Genomic DNA, 20,054 nt, shown 5'->3' on the forward strand with positions numbered 1-20,054 from the left:
AGAGATTTAAAACAGCCTCCCTTCCCTCTGAACTCCACCCTCATGACCAACATCCCCAGAAGACAAGAAAGGGAAACACACCAAGAGTTTGAAGCCTTTATTCAACTTCAGAACCAAAGTGATCTGTAACTTTAATAGGAGAGAAAGAGAAAAGTTCGTGTCACCCCAGGACTTGGGGCCATGGGGGAGCTCTCAGCACCACTGTGGCTCTCCCAGGAATGCAGAATGGGAACTGCAGGACCAGGGCCAAAGGCCCCAGGGAGGGAGGCTCCAGGGCCACGGGAGGGGAGAGAGAGGGAGCGGGGGAGAGTTCACCTTCCTGAAGGGACCTGAGGTGCTCAAGGGAGAGCCCACAGGGACAGCCAGAGGACAGAAGTTACAGATTCAGCTCAACACCCACTTGTTGCTAACACTGTCTCCCAAACAAAAAAGGGGGCCTCCAGAGAGTGAGCACCCTGTCCTGCCCTGTGTGCAAGCAGCAGCTAGAACATCCAGGCCCTGCCCGGGAGGATGCTGGGTGAGATGCCCTCTAAAATCTCTTCTACTCTTGATAGCCCTGGAATCCTCCCTCAGGATAAAAGAGAAGGCTGGGGCCTGGGAAGGCCGGAATGCCGGCTAGAAAGAGGCCTGAGCCGGTGAGTCAGGCCAGGATCTGCAGGGAGGCATGTGGCCACCACCGCAGGGGACTCCTGACCTCAGTCACCACAGATGCCCCTCTGCTTATCACTGCCCTTGCATTTTACGCCCATCACCTCCCAGAAGTCCTCTCAGGGACCCAGGGAGGACAAGGATCTGGCCAGAAAACAGGAGCAGGGAGTACAACTAAACTATGGAGGGAGTTTATCCCAGTCGAGAACACAAATGTGAGGGCTCGCGGTGACGGGCACCGTCCCAAGCTCTTCAGGCAGGCACCATCTCGTTTCACCCAGGACCACGAGGAGGCAGGTGCTGCTGGCATGCGTCCCCAGGACAACTCATGCTCCCTTGTTATGGATGAGGGGACCAAGGACAGCAGGGACCCGCAGCCTGTCAAGTTAATAAGCCACAGAGGCAGGATCAGACCCGAGCAGTGCCTCCAGGGCCCTCAAAACCAAAACCAAAACAGTCCTGTGGAGTGTGAGAAGGGGCCGGAGGCTGAGCCAGCACCAGCCACTGAGCAAGTTCCCGCAGACACCCCGTGCTGCTTTAATAATCAGAGCGGTGGGGGATATGCTCCAATTCCAGACACCTGCCTGCGCCTCCCACCCTGTCCCCTGGTTTGAGGCACAGGCTTTTTCTTTTACCTTTACTTCAGGGATGGGAGGCTCTTCCTGAATGCTCAGTGGGCCTGGGTGCGCACTGTGGGACCAGGCCAAAGGGGAGACTGCTACACCCTGGGGCAAATTCCAGAAATGACTCCGCTCCTCCCCAACTCAAGGCCCAGCCAGGCCCAGCAGGCCTCGGTCCCTCTTATTTGTGTGGCAGGTGCAGAAGATCGTTAGCAGGACAGTGTCTGTCATATTTGCATAGCATTTGGGTTCCACTTATATTTCACTCCACAATGTACAAGCAATGCCAATCCCAAGCACGTCCTGGACTGCTGCACACCTGCTGCCGCCACCATGAGGGACAATGACATGGAGAAGTTGACATGATAACCACCTGGCTGCTGTAGATACATTATGTTCATTTATTCTCATTTCATTCTTGCACCCTTTTAAACAGAGCAGGAGGCTCAGAAAAGCCAAGGAACTTGACCAAGATCACACTGCATGTTAAATGGCAGGATCCTCAGACTCAGCACTAAGGCTGGTCTGAGTCAAAAGCCCTGCCCTTAGCTACCATTCAATGCCAAGGCCCTGTCCCCGGCTTTGGGGTCACTGCAGCTGGGGTAGCTCAACCTCAGGTCCCACCCCAGCAATCCTTCCCAGGAACTGCCACCCAGAGCCCTCTGCCGCTGACACAGTTTGCTCTTTGCTGGTTGATGCAGTCTGCTTGCTCACGGAGCTGAGCACAGGGCCCGGCCTGGCGCAGGCTGAAGGAATGCATCAGTGGCAGTCACTGCTGCATCCTTGGCCCTTGCAGCATCTCTTTTATTATGTGTACGCACCATTTCAGCAAGGACCACCCTCCTTTTTTGTCTGTCCCCCTAACGGCTCCTCTCGCACACAATACGTGCTCCATCCCACCAGGCAAAGGAGTCTAACATTTAAGAGGTGGTAGGAAAGCCCTGGGTTTAAATCCTAGCTTTGCCCACGAACACACTGCCTGACTTGGGCCCAGAGTTCAGTCTCTCTGAGCCTCAATATCCAGGGCAGGTGTGAGTGGCCTCCGGTCTGGGAGGGGCTCTTGGCAGCCAAGCCACTCACCAACCCTCCAGGAGCAGCCGTGCAGCTGCCCCACTCTGCTGCTGGAAGCATGCCTGGGGCCGGATGTGGGTCATTCTTAACCAAATGCACTTCCTCTGGTTTGTGAGGATGAGGGGAGGAGCAGGAGGTCCATCTTCCCACTGAAGCAGCCCGCCCCTGCCCAGGGCGCAGCCCCACTTTCATTTATATGCTGCTCCAGTTTGACTCTGGTCAACAGCCACTGAGGCAGGTGACTTAACCTCAGGGGCTCCGGCTCCTGGCCACCAACTCAGGAATGGGGGCACCCCACCCACCCCTCCTGCTCCTTAGTGGCAGCTCTTGTTATGGCACCAGGCCCATGTACTCGTTCACCCCACAAATCCACTCCAAGAGGGAGGGACAGTAATTTCCCCCTTTTACAAATAAATAAAGAGGCAAACAGGAGTCAATTACTTGCCTGAGGTCATGAGTAAAACATAATTGGCTCTCAAGGAGAGACATCAAACCGCAAAACAGAATCTCGAGCTACATCCATGAGGAACATGGGCCTGCTGTCATCAAAACAGTGAGTTAAAAATTTAAAGCCAAAAATTAAAGACCTTCCATAAACCTTAATAAAGATGAATGAGACCTTAATAAAGATGCATTATCCAGTATAATGCCAAGTGAAAAAGTCACAAAGTCAATATGATCTACTTTTTTTAAAAGGAAAAATGTATATGGGAAGAAAGACGAAAGAAATGTTCACGGTGGTCACCTCTAGATAACAAAATTACGGGTGGCTTTTATTTTCTTTTGGAGGGTGTATCTCTTTCTTTAATTTTCTTCAATAAACATTTAATTCTTTAATAATAAAAACTTTAAAATAAATTTTTATTTTACATTTAAAAACAAAGCGGAAGTTACTCTTACGTGAACCAGAGGCATTATGAATGTATAAAATTAATGGCCAATTCTTTAATTAACTAAATCTGCTTTAAAGCTGGAAGGAAAATGCAAAAAATTTATATTTATTAAATATTTGTTGAATTTTTAAAAAAAAGCAGGCTATGACTCCAGTTGAGACACAAGACGCCGTGGAGCCTGGGAGGGAGGCTCAAGTGCCTGGGCAGCACTGGCCTGCAGACGTCTGTGAGTCCCCATGGTAAGGAGCTCCCAGATAGGACCCCTACTCCCAAAAGGTGGCACCTGCCACAGCACAGGTCCACACAGGAGATCCCACGTGGATTCGGCCCCGCAGCCAGGTCCCAGGACTTGTCTTTCGAGGTAGGTCTCACAACAGGAAGCGACGTACAGCGTCAATGACAAGTAGAATCATGACGATGTGTGCAATGCACAGGTCCTCTTCTTCCCTCGCCCACAGACCCTAAGAGAGCGGGCTCAGTCCATCCTGTGGCGACTGTGCTCCTAGCACCCAACACAGAGCCTGGCATGGACTATGGCTCAACAAGTATTTGTTGAATAAATGAATAAACAAAAGAATGTATGATTGACTAGGTAAATGAGTGAATGGATGAGTAAGTAAATTGTGACCTAGAACAAGGTGAGAGGCCAGACTTGCCCCAAGGGCACAAGTTAGCCAGCCAGAGTACACCCCATGGTGGGATATGAGTTGGCCAAATGACCTTTAGCCTTACTGCTTTGAGCAGCACCCTCACACGGCCATCATGCAGTAGACCTGTCCCCAGCACCAGCTAGCGCTGACCAGAGACATGCTTTGTGTGGGATAGGGGCGAGGGTCGTGGTAGAAGGAGAGTGAGGGAGAAAAGGTCCCCACCACCCAGGCTGTTGCTAGGAAAGATTAATCAAGGCCAGAAAATGCCCCAAGCTGCCCACCTGTCCTTTTTCTAGAACACAAACTCCTAGGGCAACAGGACTCCCTCCCAAGGCAGCAGTGTCCACGGGAGTCCACGCCTCCACATTAATCCGAGTCATTCCAGCTCTGTGACCAGCGGCTCCCTCTGGCCGGGCCTCCCTTCCTCCTCCAGCCTGGCCCCCTGGTCCAGCCCTGCTGATTTCTCCACATCATGACCCTGCCCCCAGGCCCAGCTATTCCAATTCTAAGAACCTCCCTCTTATTAAGCAACCCAATTAGCCCCAGTGACCCCAACTCTCTGCAGCCCTCTGAGCAGCCGGGCGTTAAATCGCAGATCCAAGAGTGGAAATTGACTTTGTGTCGACGGTGGCTGTGCACGCTGATATCATTAGATGGAGAGGCAGCGAGGAAGCCCTCATCTGTTAGGACAGCCTGCCACAGCCACTCTGAATTAGGAAGGCCTCGACTCGGCAACTTATAAAGGCCTTGTGGGTTTTACTCATTTCAAATAAATACTGTAGCTCAAGCAATGGCCTAAACTGCATTTATTCACTCACCTCCCCGAGGCTGACTCAGTGATCCCCTCGGGCGGGGCCCGCTCTGATTTATAACTAGCTCCTCACCTGCTCTGAAAAGATGCTCAAACACACCTGGTCTCTTCACAGCCCCCCCTGGGTCCTGTTTTCATGGGTAGTTGGAGTATTTCGTGAAGAATGACAAGCCCAGCTGCTCAAGGCCTCTCCTCTTGCTGTCCCCACTGCCAAGAACACTTTTCCCCCAAAACGTTACTTCCTTTTTGATTTCTCAGGCCTCAGCACAAATAGCATCTCAGAGGGGCTTCCAGACCACCCTTTGTAATGTAGCTTACTGGCCGCCATCACATGTCCTTGTTGTATTGATTCTCTTCGCAGGGCCTATCACTAGCTGTTATCATCTTGTTTATTTTCTGCCTCCCTAGGCCAGCTCCCCATGGGCATGACTGGGTCTAGCTCATACCTGTTTCCCCAGGTCCGAGTACAATGGTGGCATCCAGGAAATGGGCATTAAACATGGGTTAGGTGAGAGAAGCGCCCCTTGGCAGAACAATGAATGACCCAGGTCAAGAGGTCAGGAACCAGGTCTAGTCTCAGTGGGATGTCAGACAAGGCACTGGACCATAAGGCTGTGGCCCCCGGTCAAGGAGGCTCTGATCCCCTCTGCTCACAGGTCACAGGTGAGGCCCCCACCCCTGTCGGGGGAGGAGGGAGGCAGGCTGAGTCAAGTTCCTGAGGTTATGGGAAAAGAGCACCTCACAGGAAGTGACCTGCAGTCTACAGGGGCAGGAAAAATCCCAAATCCCCTGAGTGTGTGTCCTAGAGCTGCTCAGCAGGGGCCAAGCGGAACCTACTGACACTGGCCAGACCACTCGACCGAGAACAGCAATAAAAGTAAAACAATAATGAACAATGAACTAGGGCCATGTAAGCTCCCCAAGGCCAGGGATGCTGCTACTTTTCTGCTCAAAATCCCCAACATCTGGATAAGTGCTGGCACCTAACAGGCACATCAGTAAGTACTTTTTAAATAACTTATTTATGAAGTACCACCTACATGGTAAGCACTTTGTATATAAATATAAAGTCTACCGATTCTTCAAATCAAGCCTGTCCAGCCAGGGCTCCCACCATTACCTCAGAGAGCTGATGTAAGATGCCCAACCAGCAAGGGAAGGCAGAGTGAGGCCTTGAACCCAGGGTGTCATCGGCCGCAGCCTGGCCCCGTGACTATGCAGCCACCACGCCTCCTGCAATGCCAACCAGTAATAATGACACCATCAACCAAGCCGCATCATGTGCCAGATGGGCTGGGCTCCACCACCGTGGTCTCAGTAATCCTTTCAACAGCCCTCTAGGCTCCACAAAGAAGGCTACCGTGGCCCCAAAAGGTGAAGTCACCTGGTGTAGGCTCTGCCGCCAACAGCTGGCAGAACTGAGATTCCAACTGATGTATTCTCCAGCTCTAAAGGACAGGCTCTTGGGGTTCAGCCACAGAGCACTCCCCTTGAAAGGGAAAGGCTGTCATGGCAGCTGGGAAAATTTACTATAAAAATCAGGATGCTCTGAAAGAAACTGCATGTCACCCATGGCTCCCACTACAGCAGGACGACTCGGGCCCCCGTTCCCGGTCAGGCCAGCCTCTGACACAGGACTCCGGCAGGTCCACTGTCTCGAGGCCTCACCTGGCCCACCTGTTTAACGAGCTGACCCGACTCTCAAGTTTTAGACATCTAAACTCTCTCACTCACTTGAAACTATGGAAATATGAATGTGATATTCAGTTTTTACAGCTTTCTACAGTTTATAAAACACTTTCACATTGATTATCTCACCTACCCCAAAACCCTGCTGTTGGGCTAACATCCTCGCCTCACAGAGTGGGAAAGAAACAGTGGCTCAGAGTTTAAGAGACTTCATCCAGGTCCCACAGCCGGCAGGTGGCAGCACCAGGAGCTGGATCCCCACCCTAGTCCAGCGGGCTTTCTCCTCCAACCGGCACTGCCAGAGGGGAGGAGGGAGCCCAAAAAGGTCCCAGGGTTTTGTGAGGGAAACTGTGGGGAAAATAAGTACATCCCTATAAACCAATGAGAAAGAATCAACAGCACAACGGGCCGCTCACTGGAGAGGAATCACAAGTGACACTTCACCATGAGGGGAAGACTGCAAATTTAAACTCCAGAGAGGCGGGACTGACAACGATCAAAAAGGTTTAACACCATGCTGTATGGGTGAAGGCGTGAGGAAGCGATCATTTCTTATTCATTTCTGTGGGAATGTAAAACTAATATAATTTCACGAAGGGGAAATGTGGCGATATTTACCAAAATTTGAAATGCACACGCTCTTTAACTGGGCCATTCCCCTCGGAGGATCTATCCTACACATCCACTCCCAAGCAAAATGACACTTAGACAAAGACAGTCCCTACAGACTCATAGCAGCACTAAATTAGGAATAACCTAAATGCCTAATGGAAAACCGTTAAACAAACGACAGTCAAGCTAGAAAATGAAGCAGATCTTTAAGATATATTATGAAGTGGAAGAAAGCAAGTTGTACGGCCATGCTCTCAGCTTGCTACCATTTGTGCAAAAAATGGAGGCAGGAGGTCAGACCCTCCATATGCTGGTGTCTGCATGCTATCTCTGGAAGAACATGTTAGAAATTGGTAGCAGGGTGCCCCTGGGGATAGGAGCACAAGAATGGGAGAAAGGACTTCCATTTGTAACTTTTACAATTTTTTCAAGCAGGATCACATGTTACGTTTTCAAAACAAATACAAAAGCCAGTCTATTGTCCTCTTCCCATTCAACAAGGCTGTATGTCAAAACCAGTATGAAAATTAATGTTTGGTAGCTGGATCTTCCAGGGCCTGCTCCGCGTGACCCCCACCAATCTCTTCCCCCTGGGCTGGCTCCAAATGCAGCTGAATCACAAGGTGGATCAGCTAACACTTCAAAGGGCCCGGCTGAGTAATCGATTCTAAATCAGGAAGCCTGGGTTTGAATGCTTTCTCTACCAGCAAGGGTGTTTATCTTGCTCTGTACACATTAACAAACTTATGTATAGACAGATGAGATACACAGTGCGTAGAATAAAAGCCCAACCCCCCGGGGTGATTTAATCCTGGGGTAGAATGGCCTCAGGTCATGTGAAATTCTTGGAGGTGATCAGATATTGTCTGCGTTAAAACAACAGCCGCCGCTGTGGTACGCGCAGGCTGGTGGAGTAACAACACTGCCTTACATCTATTTATGACTCTACAACGTGCAATTAGCTTGGACTCCACGATACACGCGTTGTCGCAGCAATGCAGGGACTGCTCCCATTTTACAAAGGAGAGAGGCTGAACGAGGCCACACCAGGAGCCACAGTTAAACATGAAGCCTGTCTAGGTTCTCTCCCTCTCAAGGTCACAGGCAGACACCAGCCCATAAATGACAGCTGGGAGGCAGGAGAAGTGCGCCCAAGGAGGGAAGCTCGGCTGGAGGTGGAACCTACAACAGTACTTTAAAAAAAAAAAAAAAAAAAAAAGCACTGCTTTTGACTGGTTATTTCTGGGCGCTAGGATTTTTTCTTTCCTCTTGCCTATTTGTACTCTCTCAAATTTCAATAAATGAACACCTGCCACTTTTGTAACAAGAAAATACAATTTATACAGAAATTAAAGAAAACAGGTAATCATATATTCAGTTGAAAGGCCTTTAAACACACAAGAGTGGTTGTTTCTTGAGGGGAAGAGATTACAGGACATGGGCGGTCTCACTTTCTCTGACAAGTTAGTTCCTAACACTTGAAATTTTTTTTTAATTTTATTAAAAAAATTTTTTAAAAATGAATATTAATTTTAAATATATATATATTACATTTGTTGAACAAACAACCAAAATATAAAATGAAAAAAGGAATTTAAGGCAATAAGTTATTTCTCCAAAACACTTTGGGGATGATGGTGAATTAAGGAGCAATTAAACAAATGTCTGAGTTACAGCAATATAAATTTTTTGCTTTAAATTACATAATTTTTAGCTTCTTTTACTACTGAACAAAAGTGCTTTTAGGGGCCGGCCTGGTGGTGCACTGGTTAAGTTGGCACATTCCGCTTCTCGGCGGCCCGGGGCTTGCCAGTTCACATCCCGAGTGTGGATATGGCACCGCTTGGAAAGCCATGCTGTGGTAGGTGTCCCACATATAAAGTAGAGGAAGGTGGGCACGGATGTTAGCTCAGGGCCAGTCTTCCTCAGCAAAAAGAGGAGGATTGGCAGTAGTTAGCTCAGAGCCAATCTTCCTCAAAAAAAAATAAAAATTAAAATTAAAAAAATTAAAAAGTGGTTTTAACTTGTTCTGTAAGGCTCAGAGCAGAGCTTGCCCTAGACCAAGGCAGATCCCGTTGTCAAGGCTGAAGTGGGGCCGGGCCGCCCACACGGGCACCCACTGTGTGCACATGGACCTGCCCGTCAGTCCCGCTGTCACCTAATCCTGGCGGCTGGTTGCAAAGTCTGGCAGCTGGAGAGGGCGGGAGGGAGCTGGGGAGATCTGGTGTTGAATTGCCTATTGGCCACACGGTACAGTAAGTGCGGTCGCTCTTTTTCCAGTGGATGCGAGCTTTCTTTAAATAATGCAGACCTCATGGTTGAGCTGGTAGCAGCTCTGCCTGAAAGACACTGGGGGCCCGGGGCCAAGAGAAGCCATCCTGAGCCTCAAGGAGCGCCCACAGCCAAGTCTGCCGACCCCCCGGGGCCTCTGAGAATTCGCTGACACCTTCCCTCCCTCATTAAAATATTTTATAACTGAAACAGAGAGAACTAAAAGGCAGTTTTAAAGATAAAAAAATGACTCAAGATGGATAAAACAGTACTGTGAAAAAAGGGAAGAAATCAATTTTTAGATATAATCTATCAGTAGAAGATTTTGAATAATTTGCTCCTTTAAAAAAATCTGGCCCGAAGTTCCTGATTTTCACCCAATCTTTCCACCCCCGTGAGTGACTTATCCAAATGTTCCGTGATTCACTGAGAGGGCTGGAAGTCGGGGATTCTCTTGCCTGGAGGACCTCCTCCGCCTTCTCCTCCTTCCAAACCCACTCGTTTAAGGCACATGATCCCATGACAAATTTCTTCCAACTTGCAGTTCAAAGAGAAGTCAGCACCTGTCGCCAGGAAAAGGGACATAACTGGGGAATTAAGAACCTGCAACTGGCTGTGCCCAGAAATCACACTGCTGGTCTGAGATGCGACAGTTCCCAGCTCCATCTGTCTCCAGACTCTAACATTCTCCCTTCTCTATCCAGTACCTGGCAGTTCCACCCCAAGCAGAATTTACAAAATCAACACAACCCCATGATAGAAAAAGAATGAGTTACAGCGTGGCAGAGATGGGAGAAGTGGGGTAACTCAGGCCCAGAGAGGGAGCCAGATTTGTCCAAGGTCACACAGCAATGAGGGACAGGCAGGACCTGAACCCAGGCCTTCTTCAAGACTCCCAGAGACAATGGTCTCACCATAGCACTCTAATCTCCAGGGCAGCTAAGAAATTCTCTTAACAAGATTTTCTCTTTCCTAACTCTAATTTAAAGAGGAATCAATGGAAGTTAAAGAGCAATCAATGGAAATCCCCTCTTTTTTGGGGGGATTTGCAACTATTGCAAAAATCACACAATGGAACTCCAAAAAGACTGGGGATCATTGCTCCAAGGAGGATTCAAGACACCCCTGGGGAGATGGTCTGGTGGTGTAGTGGTTAAGTTCACAAGCTCTGCTTCAGCAGCCCAGGGTTTATGGGTTCAGATCCCGGGCACAGATCTATACACCACTCATCAAGCCATGCTGTGGCGGCATCCCACACAGAAAATAGAGGAAGACTGGCACAGATGTTAGCTCAGCCACAATCTTACTCAAGCAAAAAAACCAGACAATCCTAGGAACTCAACCTAGACAAGGCTCTGACATGAACAGCTGAGGGGCCCCTTACAAAACCATTCCTTCTCGACCAGGCAGCCTCAGGGGGCCACAAGTCCCCTACTTCTGCTGAGTTCCTACAGAGTGACCTTATTGGGCAAGTCGTTTCAACATCCCTGGGCCTTAGGTGCTTCATCTGTAAAATGGAAATGAAAATCCGCATGAGGATGTGAATCATGGATGTGAAAACGCCATGTGGATTTCACAGTAATATGCTAAAAGGGGTAACAGCGGTGGGAACAGGAGTCATAATTATGATTATTATGGCAATAATTATCATTATCATCATTAAATTTATTGAAGGCTTATCCTGTAAAGCTACAAACCTTATCCCTGCCCATCAAGTACCTCGTGGTTGTGGGGGCCCGGCCCCATCACGCTGGAGAGTGTTGCTTTACTGGGCAAAGGACTTTGGCCAGAACTGCAGGGGAGAGACTGTGCCCCAGGCTTATGCCTCCACTCCAGACCACAGGGTCATATCATTCATTCCGTCCTGCCTGTGAGGCCCGGGGAAAACCGAGTCACCCCCCCCCCCAAGACCTCCCCACGCCCCAGAGCAGCCTCCAGCTGGTTTCTCGGGCTGGAAATCTTGGTGCTCCTACTTGTGATTCTTCCAGACACTGAGGTCATCCTCATGTTCTTCACCCTCCCGGGAGTCCTCCAGCCAGCTCAAATCCTCCACGAATGGGGAGGGAGCTCACGTCTCCCCAAGTCACTCACTGCAGGGCTGTGCAGGGCCTTAGGACAGGCTGGTCTGTCCCTAGGACGCCCCTCTCCACCGTATCAGCCAGCTCCCGCTCATCCCTCAATACTCTTTCTGCTACACATGCTGTCTGGATACTCCCTCTGCACTGGCCACCTTCCACGGCCATCTGCGGATCTGTGCTTCCCAGGACAAGGAGCAGGGCTTGTCAGATCTGCAGTCCCGGCTTCCCGCACAGAGGGAGGGATGGCTGCATGGACAGAAAAAGGAAGGGGTATCGAATGATAATCCATGTTGTATAACTCACGGGGTCCACCAGTTTCCTCCACCAATCTGTCATCAAAGCAACCAGTCACTGGCTACCGTTATCACGGTAACAAGAAGGCACTGCACCAGGTTCTTCAGATGTTTTATCTTCTCATCGCTTCAACCACCCGCTGAGAGACTTACTATTATCCCATTTCACAGTGGAGGAAACTGAACCCATGCAGATTAAGAAACACGCCTTAAGTCACTCAGCTGCTAAATGACGGACTCTGGACTCAGACCCTGCCTCAGAGCTCGGGTCTTGACCACCGTTCTAGTCTGCCCTCCGCTGACCCTCAAAATCCAGACCCTAGGCTGAGTCCACAACTGGAACCAGCTGACACCGCTTCGTCTGGCTGTCCCGCAACTGGATTATTGAAAATTTACTGTGAGGTCATCTGAGCAAAGGAGGTCTTTCTTCTCATTCTGGGGTAGATTCCAGATTTCCCTCCTGCCTCGCAGGCTTTTCCCATCATCCTCTAGCCTAGTCTGCTCTCCCCGAAGACTCGATCCATTAATCTGGGCCTACTTTGGCTCTAGGGAGAAGGGCCTCTGGCAAGATACCACCATTGTCCTCCAGGTTGGCCTGCTACTATGCTGTGCCCGGCCCACCCACCCCCACCCACCCCCACCCACTCCCACCCACCCCCAGAGGTGGGAGATTGCCACATTCCTGCTGGAGGCCGGTCCACAAAGTGCAAGCCAGGCAGCCACTCCCTCAGTCACCAGGACAAAGGGCAAGTGCTGGAAAAGGCTGGAGGCCCAGGGTGCTGCTGAGCAGGTCCTGTGGCTGCACCCACAGGACAGGGAAGAGCTCTTGCCCAACCTAGGGAGAAAGTGGTGTGAGGTCACTGGGGCACTGGGGCATGACTCCCTGGGGGCAGGGCTCTGGTCACACCTGCCTGCTGGGCCCCTGGGGGCCTCTGAGTGGCTCAGTCAGCAAAGGATCTATATCCCCCAGCCCCACCACTCACCCTCTGAGCCTCAGGTCCTTCATCTAAAGAATGGGGCTAGGAGTATTTATCTCCTGGGTTGTTGGGAGAGTTAAGTGAGCTCAACACCGTGGCCAGTACAGATTAAGGGCTCAGCACACACTGAATTAATTAATTCATTCATTCATTCATTCAAGAAACATTTGGTGAGTGCCAGCCATGTGCCAGGCCCTAGGCTAGGTACTGGGGATACAGTGGGAGCCAGAGAGGCAATGTCCAGTCTTTGTGGAGCTTCCATTTCCACAATGCCAACAGGCAATCAATGAGGTACAAATTAATAAACAAGAAAGTACCTAGGAGTGGTACACGCCTTAAGGAAAAGAGAACACAGTACTGGAAAAGAAAGCGGAGAGAAGATGATCAGGACAGGCTTCTCTGAGGAGGTGATGTCTCAGATCTGGAGGAGGTGAGGGAGCAGCAGGCTATGGCAATGCCTGGGAAGAGCATGCTAGGCAGAGGGAACAGCATGTGCAAAGGCCTCACTACATTAGCTCGAAGACTACTTCCATTATCATTTGAGCTATGCCCTGCCCACTCTGTAGAAGCAGCACACATACCTGGGAGGACAGTGAACTGGGCATCAGGAGAAGTGGGTTCTAGTCCTGTTGCTTCTCCTAAACTGCAGTGTGGCCTGGGACCATGACCAGCACTCTCTGATCATTAAGGGTCCTGATAAATCAAATGATCACTGGTCTGAGGGTCCGTAGATGGCTTGCATTCCCTCAGGCTCCCTCCCTTCCCCTGCTGCCAACCTACCCACCTCTTACAGTAACTGTGATGCCCCCTCCTGAATTGTCCAATAAGCTGGTTTGCGGCTGAGGCTCAAGGAGGTCAGATACAGCGATGAAGACAAATACTTGAAAACTGATTTGCTGCAGGATCCTATCACATCCCTCTCTGGGCCTCCATTTTCCCAGCTGTAAAGTGGGAACACTCCTCTCCTCTTGCCTGCGACGCAGAATTGATGTGAAGATCAAATGGAAACACCAGATGAGGAGGCCGCCCTGCTCTACACGGGCATCAAAAAGGGGCCCTCCATCCCCTCCTCGGTCACCTGTATCCTCAGTGCCACCTGTGCTCCAGACTAAGGCAGGAAGGACAGAGAGGGCAGGAGACACCCACTTAATGCCAGACACTCTACAAACAGTATCTAATTGTTTAGAACCAGAGCAGGGGTGCCATGAGAGGAAGCTTTTTAAAAACATGGAAGCTTAAGGGCCGGCTCTCTCTCAAAGATTCTCATTCAATAAGACTGGGATGGCCCCAGACGTATAATTATTATTTTTTTAACTACACAGTTGATTCGGACATGCACTCATGACTGAGAGCCACTGATTAGTCCTACCAACCCCGGGAAGTAAGGCCTATTATTATTCCCATGTGGGCGCTGGCTATCTAGAGCACAGAGTAGCTGTCTCACTCCTTGGATCACACAGCTAATAAGTTCTAAAGCTAAGATTTGAACCAGACAGTTTGCTCTCGTCGGTCACTAAGCCATACGGTTTCTTGAGGCCAGTCAGCATTTGCCACACACTCTCTACATCCCGTGCAGCCCTGGAAATACAAAGACAACATCTCACGTTAGGAGGCTGCCTTAGCTGTCACAGCTTTTACAGCTAGACTGACTCCTTATTCCCCCGACATCATGGAGGAAGAAGGGTGCTCACAAGAAGCTAAGTTTACAGGTGGCTGTGAAACTTTTCCTGCTTTCGTCAGACTTCCTATTTTAGATGGTAAGGTCCAAGTGCATTTCCCTCTTCCTTGCTTCCTCGACCAGGCAACACGGAACAGAAGATGCCTTTCCTCGGGGATGACCCACTGTCTCTATGACGCACCAGCTTTGTACTTCAGGAACAAGGCACCTTCTTGTCCCTTCACTGAAAGGCCCCAAGTTGGCCGGCCCCAAGGCCGAGTGGTTAAGTTGGTGTCTGCTTCGGCAGCCCAGGGTTTCTCCAGCTTGGATCCTGGGCGCGGACATGGCACCGCTCATCAGGCCATGCTGAGGCGGCATCCCACATAGCAGAACTAGAGGGACCAACAATTAGAATGTACAGCTATGTACTAGGGGGCTTTGGGGAGAAGAAGAAGAAAAAAAAAAGAAGATTGGCAACAGATGTTAGCTCAGGTGCCAGTCTTTAAAAGAAAAAGAAGTCAGCCTTGACCCTGTCTTCTCTTTAAGAAATAAAAATAAAAAGGCCCCAAGTTGCCTGCAGGGCCACAGTCCACGTGTTTCTGCCTCTGGCGGAACCACACCCCTGCCCCATGCCTACACAGACACACACTAACAGAGCCGACTTGCTGCTTCTGATGGGATGAGGCTGGACAGGACTGTGGATCTTTGAGAAGTGTGCGTAAACTAAAGGCAGATTGGCCCTAAGTAGCCCTAAGGTGACGGGTGATCAGACGTGGGACAGACTGAGTCTTGAGAGGATTCCGAGGAAGGAAAGAAAGATCGATATGGCGTGGAGTTAACCCTCTCGGGCTGGAGGATGCGGCCACTGGTCCCCGAGCGCTCCCTCGCCCCTTTCCCTCCCTGGAACTCCCTTTCTTCCTGCAGAGCGGAGGCCGGCCTGCCCAGGCCCTCTGGAATAGGCAGCCAGGCAACAGACATGAAGCCCAGTGTAAGGCACTGGGTTCACCCTCCCTGGAAGGTGCCGGCACATTCGACCAGACACCTACCCGCAGATACAGAGACTCCTGAAGCTGGAGCCCTGCCCTAGTTGGGCCAGAGCAATGCCCTGTGACAGGCTGGACTCCTGACAGCGGGTTAACAGTCCACGAAGACCTGCCCACTGGAGGGGTGTTCTCATAGGGGGTTCCAGAAGCTTCAGAAAGTGCTTGCCTTTGATTCCTTTGGGTGCCAGGCCATCTTGGAGATAAGGGCAGCAGGCTCCTTGTGGGGACGGGGACAATCCCCTCACCACACATCCTAGCACAGCTCCAAGCACAGAGAAGGGGCCTCTGGGGCCAGGCAAAGGCATGATGAATTTTCTGAAAGATCTAACAGCATTTGCTCACTCATTCAGTCACTCAAAAAATAGTTACTGGGGGCCTACAGAGTGCCAGGAACTCTTAAGGCACTGGGGGACTGACAAGATCCCTTTCCTTAGGGAGCTCCAGTCCTGACTGGGGAGAGAAGAGAGAGGAGTGAAGAATAAACTCATAAACAAGAGCTATCACAGGCTGGGCCCGGAGTTCTGCATTTAACAAGGCTCCAGGGAAAGCCAGGGATGGGGACGAACCTGGCACAAAGCGGGCCCTGAGCAAACGGATAGTCCCTCCCCATACCAATCCTCCTCAAAGCCAACCCTCTTCTGCACCCCATCTCGGCCGGAGAGATGCCACTAAGCCCCTGCACTCTGGGCCTTCTCTCCCACATCCCTCTCGCTTCCACCAGGCGCCCCTGCTGAGGCCGACTGCAGATGCTCCCTTCCTGCCGCCCGTGACCCCCATTCCGGCTCTTTCTACCTGCTGCTCAGCCAGATTAGCCACACTCTAGTGATTGCTCTGAACTGGGGCAGCCCCGGGTTCAAATCCCAGCATTTCCACTTCCTGCCTGGGTCCTCTGGGCAAGTCATTGAACTTCCTGCAGCGTCAGAGCACCACGGTACCGACCTCACCAGGAGGCTGAGGATGAAACAAGATAATGCTCCTAGAGGTCCTAGCTTCGTACTTGGCACATACCAAGTGGTCACTAAGTATTAGCTATTTTCTATGATTGCTGCTGTTAATAACAACCCTAATGCACCCTCGGCTGACTCATCGCTGCCTGCCAGGTCCGAACTCCTCACCAGGACACTCAGAGCTCTCCTTCAGTCAGTCTCTCCATCTGCTTTGTTTGGGGGCAGCTGGAGGACGGATATAAACTCTCCGGGGAACAGAGTAATGCAGGCAGGACACACGAGGTGTCTATAAGAGACTGTGGGATCACAGAGCAAAAGAGGCCACTTCAGAAAGGGGGAATTAGGGAGGTGGCACTCGAGCTGGGCCTCCAGGATGCAGTTGGAGGTGGGGGAGACAGATACCGTGGCAGGGGTCTTGGGGCTGCCTGGTACAGGGAAGGGACTGCAGAACAACACCAGTACCACCAACTCTGGGTCAGCCTCAGTCTGCTCGACTGTAAAATGGGCTAACAGTGGGGACTACTTCATGGGGCTCCTCTGAGATTAAACGTGATTGCACATGTGAATAATTTAGCACAGGGCTCAGCAGAGTGATTGCTTGAAAGGGTTAGCAGCTGTTGACTGTTCTCATCACTGTGATTCTTGAAAGATACGGCTGAAGATGAAGCCAGACTGGGAACACCTAACACCAGGGTCCATGTTAAGAATATGATGTTCTGCTCTCACAGCAGTGGTGCAAGGTCGCATGGTCACACAGTATTTGATGAATAGGTGGATGGATAAGCATTTGAGGCCTCGAATGTCATACCCAGGAGTCTGCTCTGCAGGTTGTGCAGGGTGGGCCTGCAGATGTTCTGAGCAGGGGCTGCTGTGGCCTAGAATGGTTAGCAGCACGGAAGCCGGGTCCTCCTCGGTGCCAAGGAGCCAGGGCAGGGCCCTCCCCAGTGTCCTGGGTACCACACTTCCCCTTGAGGAGCCTGAGCAGAAATAAAGGCTCAAGCAGCCACGTTGCCAAGGCTGTTTGCCATGGCAACATCAGGGAGCCACTCGTGGGCCGGCTGCTGCAACTGCTCAGGGCCTGGTTCCTACCGTCTCCTCGCTCTCCCTCTGCTAAATGACTGTGTTCTGCCAGGCAAGCACAAGGCAAAAACACGGCTGCAGCGCGGCCGGGGAGCATCCATCTCATCTCAGCCAAGCAGGGCTCGCCCGGCTGAGTCCCCAGACAGTGGGTCCCAGACAGCTGAGTCCCTGCCATGCAGAGCCGCCCTGCCCAAGCAGACAGCAGCCAGGGGTCCTGTCCTGCTTCTCCTGGGTGATCTGAAGGCATCCCCTGTCTGTTCCCAGTCTGTTTCCTCACTTCAAGGTAAGGGCATTGAGCAAGACGGTCTCTAATGCACTCCCAACTTCCCGAAAGCTCAAATTTACATTAGTGTATTTACATCGTCATTATCATAGTGGCTACCATTTATTGAGCACTTACTATATGTCAGGCAACGCTGCAAGCATTGTTTATCCTCTGCAGTTATCCTAAGAGGAACATACTACTATTATCTCCAGTTTTGCCTATGAGGTAACTGGGATCAGAGAAGTTAAGACACTTGCTCAAGGTCACACAGCTAGTAAGTGGTAGACCTCTGATTTAAACCCTTGGCACTCACTAGCTGCCAAGACCCTGAATGACTCACATAACCCTCTGTGCTTCAGTGTCATCACTTACAAAATGGGGGAGACAGAACCAACCTCACAATGATTGTAAGACACCCAGGCAATAGTCCTCAAAGGTCCCTTCACAGATACACACTGAAAACAGGCACGGATGACACGAGGCAGTGTGTGGGTGGAGGAACGAAGAGTGGCCACAAGTCGAAGCCGGGTCACGGGGGCACGGGCATTCACTATTCCGTTCCCACCACTGGCTCCTTGTGTCTGACATTTTCCACAGTGAAATGTTTAAAATACAAAGTTCTTTTCAGAGAACCTGACACCTAATCATATAAAACATTCTTTTGCTCAAAAACTCGTCTACTTCATGGGTAACCACAATGCCCGTCCAGGATAAAAATATTATTTCTTGCCCTCCCAGAGCTGCCAACCTAGTTGTAGGGCTAAGAGTCAGCTGCCCCCTCCTCACGGCGGGCAGAGGCAGAAGAACAGGTGACCGAAAAGGCTTCCCAGAGGGGACAGGTGTGAGCGGGTCCCAATGTGCAGGTGGGCGATGCCGATGGTAAAAGGGTGGGGGTGAAGGTGTGGGGAGGGCGGCTCAGGGCATTCCAGGAGCATTTATTAGTCTGTCCCTTCTCAGGAATACACGGACCGAAGAGACACAACAGGAAGCAGTGTGTGCCCTGAAGAGGCTCACAGTCTAGCATATTCGTTCTCTCGGTGAGGGTTCCGGATGGGGACTGTGTTCCAGACACTTGTCTCTTCGCTGTGGGGAAAAAGGGCTGAACAAATCAAACAAAAATCCTTGCCCTCAGGGAGCTTAACAATCTGGAGCGATTTCCTACATGTTAACACTTCACGTGAGCTATCCTAGAAGAGATCTACCTACTATTTGGTGCTTATTATACGCCACACTTTGCGTTAGATGCTCTAAATCCATCTTGTCATTTGATTTTTACTGACTCCTCAAAACAACTTTTAAGGGAAGTACTATTCATCATTATCTTTACACATGAGGAAATGGAAGCTGAGAGAGGTGAGGTGACCCACCAAAGGTCGCACAGCCGGCAAACAGCAGAACCGGGACTCAAACTAGACAGGCTGACTTTGAAATGGGTGCACGCTGCCACGCATGGGCTGGAGCAGCTGTGCCTGAAGGTGAGAAGGAAGGCGTCACTCAAACGCGGGAGCTGGGTTTTGTAGGATGCGTGATGGAAATGGAGACAGCAGAGACAGAAAACAGCAGCACAAGCCCGCACTTTCAGGAAGAGGACTCATGACACACTGCAGGGTGGGCCAGGATCCCAAAGGGGAAGGAGACCACCCAGGACCGTCTGGGGCCCAAGTCTCCAACTTCAAATACTTGAAGGTCCTTGAACATTGGTTATACTTCAGGCTTTAATTTAAAAGTACTGGGGAGCCATGGGTGATGTGCAAGCAAGGGAGTGACATTAGACACGCTCTCTAGTGACTGCAGGAATCCAGTTGTGAATGGATAAGGACTGAGACCAGAAGAGGGAGGAGGAACAGAATGGGCAATCCAATCAGCTGAGTCCACAGGATGGCTGAGACCTTTGGTGGGTCACCTCACCTCTCTGAGGACAGGACAAACAGGAAATGAGCCCGCTCAATCTCCTCCAAATGACTAGTGGTGTTCCCTTTACCCTCACATAGCAAGAATTATGCTTCTCTCTTCTGCATGAAAAAGGTTGCAAGGACGGGAGTTCACACTATACTTGATCCTGCGCTTCTAAAGCGCTTCAGAGAGAATTCCAAGTTTTGTGAGTAGCAAGCTGACGCTCATTTTATACACATTATATTATTTAATTCCCAACCCTGAGAGTTAAGGCCTGCTATCCCCATTTCACAGACTGAGAAACTGAGGCCTAGAGAAGTAGACGACTTATGAGTTCTGTCTTCTCTCTATACAACATGCCTTCATTTGCTCAAGCTGCTGGAAATATAAGGAACGGAAACAGAGAATGGTCCCTGTCTTCATGGAGCTTGGGGTCTGGGAACCGTGCCCGCTGATCCTGGCTCTTCCACCTACTCGAAGGTAGTATAATTAGGTTGTCTTCAGCAAATCAGTGAGTTCTCTGAAATTGGAAAGTCCTCATCTGTAAAATGGGAAT

The 20,054-nt window shown here is 50.6% G+C and overlaps 1 protein-coding gene and 1 long non-coding RNA gene across 6 annotated transcripts in view; both read right to left on the minus strand.

The window, feature by feature from the left end:
• Positions 1-20,054, minus strand: part of PPARGC1B (PPARG coactivator 1 beta) — a 125,692-nt gene that overhangs the window by 84,062 nt on the left and 21,576 nt on the right. The gene's annotated exons all lie outside the window — the stretch shown is intronic.
• Positions 735-19,633, minus strand: LOC139046150 (uncharacterized). Its single transcript, XR_011505760.1, has 3 exons — positions 13,398-19,633; positions 13,195-13,306; positions 735-11,589 (listed from the first exon to the last, which is right to left on the minus strand). It is a non-coding gene; the product is annotated as an uncharacterized lncRNA (long non-coding RNA).

Source organism: Equus asinus, chromosome 9 (genome assembly GCF_041296235.1).
Source record: "Equus asinus isolate D_3611 breed Donkey chromosome 9, EquAss-T2T_v2, whole genome shotgun sequence".
In the NCBI taxonomy this organism is placed as follows: domain Eukaryota; kingdom Metazoa; phylum Chordata; class Mammalia; order Perissodactyla; family Equidae; genus Equus; species Equus asinus.